Here is a 4,241-nt window from a genome sequence, read left to right as displayed (position 1 = left end):
GATTAGGATTTTATTTCTTTTAGTTCATTAAAATAACCAAAATATATAAAAGTACAAAAATAAAATTTAATATTTTTTAGAATTATATTTTAAAAAATAATCTAACAAAATTGAAAAAAATAATCTTGCTTAAGTCTTTGAAAAATCTCTCCTAAATTATCTTAACCATTCAAAAATATTATAAATCAACTTTTGAGAGTTAATTTTTTTTAAAATTCTTTTCTTAAATCTTGTTGCTTTTTCCATTAAAAAAAAATTCTAGTTTAACTCAAAATCAGGTTTTTTTCTTCCTCTTAATCTAGTTCTTGAAATTAATAAATAAAAAAAGGGAGCAGAACGTGCATTTGCATACCTATATTTAAGGACATGCATTTTGCAGAAGATTGAGAGAGGAAATGAGAAAAGGAGCAGATGCATAGACGGAGAGAAGAAAAGCAAGAGCAAACTTGCGTGCACAGAAACACAGAGTAAAGGAATAGAGAGCAAGAAAACACAGCAACACAAGCATACTTGTAGACAAAAAACACAAAAGAAGATGTAGAGAGAGCAGAAACTAGAGGCACAAAGGAGTAGACAAAAACACACACGAAAAGGCAAAAAAAAAAGGGCAGAGGAGAGCTAAAAATGCTAGACTCATGTGTGAAGAAGAAAAGCAGAGTAGCTGCACACACACAGACACTTTCAATGCAAGCAAAGAGAAGAGATGTGCATGGCAAGAGAAAGACTAGGTATTTTGCTTCTACTTAGAGGATTTGGAGATTTTGAAAATAAAGGGAGTTTGAATGAGGATTGAGAAATGAAAGGAGGGAGCTGAAAAAAGAGAGGCAAAAGCAGGGAGGAGATGATGAAGAAAAGAAGGACAAGATGAGAAGGCTAAGCGTAAAATGAAAGGTTGCTTTCATCACTGCAAGAAGTTGCTTGTAGAGTTGAGCAACTACGTGGAGTCAATGCTTTTGTATCACACTGCCATTGCTTTTGCATTGCTCACTTCCATTCTCTCTGTATCTCGCCGGTCTTGCAGTTAGACCCCTAAAGGTATTTCTTCTATCTCTTTATTTATTATCATGCATAATATTTTGGTTATTTATCTGGTTGGATGGGGAGGTTTTGTCCTTGTTATTATCATTTGCATTCATGGAGAAATCTAGTACAGGAAGGACTTGTTCTTCTTGAGCCTCAAATAGGTTAAATTCGATTAATTACACCTTTAGCTGTGAATAATAGTGAGAGCTTAACATCTTTTAGGTCTGTCATGAAATCATGATATTTATATGATATAGGAAATTCACGAGAAAAATTGAAGTTGAATGGGTCTATATTAGGCCAAGAGGCAAGGGAGAGAACAATTTATATTTAAAAAAGCTTCAATTTTGAAATTATTCTAAAAGAGTCAAAGATCAACTATTTAAACTGCAAAGCAAAATGCTGGTAGTAGCTAGAAAAATAAAATGGTAAAGTTATTGAATTAAATATTATGGTTGAGTGGTTTTGGTGATTAGTGATTGTATAAGCATGAAGGAAGATAACAAGAGATAAAGGATTGCATTTAGGAATGATGTGTTTCTTTTCAAATACACTCTAAATCATGGATTAAATCCAAAATATATGATGATGATGATGATAATCTCATGCCGTGTGGGATTTAATAATAATGACAAGAGAGGAAATATTTGTATTTTATTTGTTGTGTGAGATTTTAAGAATCTTCGCAAGCATTTAGGATGATCTCATACCGTGTAAATCAATAAGATTTTGCAAGTGTGAGGATCAATTTTGTATACATTAAATATGAGTTCCAATAGCCCATCATTAAAATTAACTTTCCTTTATAATTTAAATAAATAAAATATTTAAATCTCATCAAATCTCAAGAATCTTCATAAAGAAATAAATTAAGTGCATTATCGTGTGGGATAATAAATCCTCATAGATATTAGAATTCTCAATTTGTATAATAAATAAATAAATGATTTTGTAAATAAAATAAGAAACTTTTTTCTTAATAATATTAATTAATTAAATAATAAATTTAAATTATAATTACATTTACTAATAAGATCTTTTGGTCATGTGAGATTTGTGAATCTTTGTAGACGTCCAAAATAATCATATTATCACGTGAGTCAATAAAGATCCGCAGGTATAACGATTAAGATTTCATATAAAAAAATATACATTATGTACTAAAAATATAATTAAATGTATATTATTTAATTTTTTATTATGTGAGAATTTTGAATCTCTGCAAATATTTAGGATAATAATATTACCATATAAGTCAATAAGACTTTGTAGGTATGATGATTAGGAGTCTTAAAAAATATACATGCTTAAAAAATATTATTAATATTTAAATAATAATAATAATAATAATAATAAACAAATAAATAAGTTGTTAAACTCTTTTATTGTATTAGATTTTCGAATTGCCATAGAGATTTGGAATAATCACATTATTATATGAGCTAATAAGGCTCTATAGATATAGCGGTTAAATTGACAATAACAAAATATAAAAAAAAATAATAACTTTGAACTATTTCCTTTCTTAATTTCAACAATTCAAAAAATTGAGAAAATAATTGAAATTAAATTACTTTTTTACAATTTAAAACATACACATCAAAATTTTAAAAAATTATTTTATTTGCAAGATGGGTGAATTATTTCTAATTAAAATTTTTTAAAAAATATTTTTACTAACAACTTATGATCTCGAATTACGTGGACTTTGACCCCCATCACAGGGTATATGGGTCTCAAAGTTCGATTATGAGTCAAGTCCTCCCTTGTAAATAAATAAATATTTCTCACTTAATTATTGTCATTTTTTATATCAAACACATGAATAAGAAAGGGATAGTTAAAATAACTTTGAAGTCATATTAATTTAACATAATAAATTTTAGGTAACCATTCTTACGAACAGGTGTTGTCGGGTACCTAACACCTTCCTCATACTTAATCGACTCCCAAATCTGTTTTTAATTTTATAGACCATCCTTATCTCCTTTGAATTTTTTTTTAAGATTTTCCTCAAATTTTGGTGACAACTCATATATAACTCCTTTAAATTGGTCTTCTTTCCAAAGGTTGAATATTTGATCTCACATGCCGTCCGTGTTGCATTTACGAATGTGATAGTAAAGGAAATAAAAGATTAAAAAATAGTAAAGGAAATAAAAGATTAAAAAAATTAATAAAGGGGAAAGAGAGAAAGAAACATTCACTAGTACAAAATATAAAATTTATGGGGTACTTTTTACATTGGTTGGAAGGCAAACAGTGTAAAAAATAAAGGCGGTGGCATTTTTGTAATTATCTTGAATTATGTGACACCTTTTACACCGGGTGTCCAGGCACCCGGTGTAAAAAGTTACCTTTTTACATCGGGTTCCCCCACCCAGTGTAAAAAATATAGTTTTTACACCGGGTGCTGGACACCGGTGTAAAAAGTGTCCTTTTTACTCCGGGTGCCCCCACCCGGTGTAAAAACTATACTTTTTACACCGGGTGCCTAGACACCTGGTGTAAAAAATGTTTTTTAAATTCATTTCTCCCTTCATTCATTAGTTCCCTCGTCTCCTCCTTCTCGCGCCCTCCCTCTCGTCTTCCCTTCTTCCGCCCACTCCCCTCCCCCCTCGTCTTCTCCCTCGCCGGCCGCCCTCCCCCCCGTCCGCCCAGCCTTCCCACCCGTCCGCCGAGCCCCCCTCCCCCCCTCCCCTCGCCCCCCACTCCCCCTCCCCCTTCGGTCCGCCCAACCCCTCCCCCTCGTCCCGCCGCCCCCTCCCCTTCCCCCTCGGTTCGCCGGCCGCCCCCTTCCCCCCCCCTAGGTCCGCCCAACCCCCTCCCTCTCCCCCCCGTCCCGCCGCTCCTTCCCCCTCCCACTCCCCCTTCCTCGGCCGCCTATCCCTTCCCCCTCGTCCCGCCGCCCGTCCCTCTCCTACTCCCCCTTCCTCGGCCTTCCCCCTCCCCCTCTCCCTTTGCCCACCCCTTCACTCTCCCGCCCCCTGCCCCTCTCCCTCCCTCTTGCCCCCCTCCACCACTCCTTCTCCCTCCCTCTCAGTGTTGAGCCATTGCTGCAGCTGCCACCACCCAGGTATGTGTTGAATATAAATTTTTAAATTTTATAATGTTTAAATTTAGTTTTTAATGATATTGATTGTTGCTGGGAGTGCTGTTAGTGGCTTCATAAAGCCTCAGGTTGTTGCATGTGATTCATTTATTTGGTTTAAAATTAT

The sequence above is a fragment of the Prosopis cineraria genome, unplaced genomic scaffold (assembly GCF_029017545.1).
Source record: "Prosopis cineraria cultivar Desert tree isolate PC_DT_omini unplaced genomic scaffold, ASM2901754v1 PC2130, whole genome shotgun sequence".
In the NCBI taxonomy this organism is placed as follows: domain Eukaryota; kingdom Viridiplantae; phylum Streptophyta; class Magnoliopsida; order Fabales; family Fabaceae; genus Prosopis; species Prosopis cineraria.
This window is presented reverse-complemented; position numbering follows the sequence as displayed.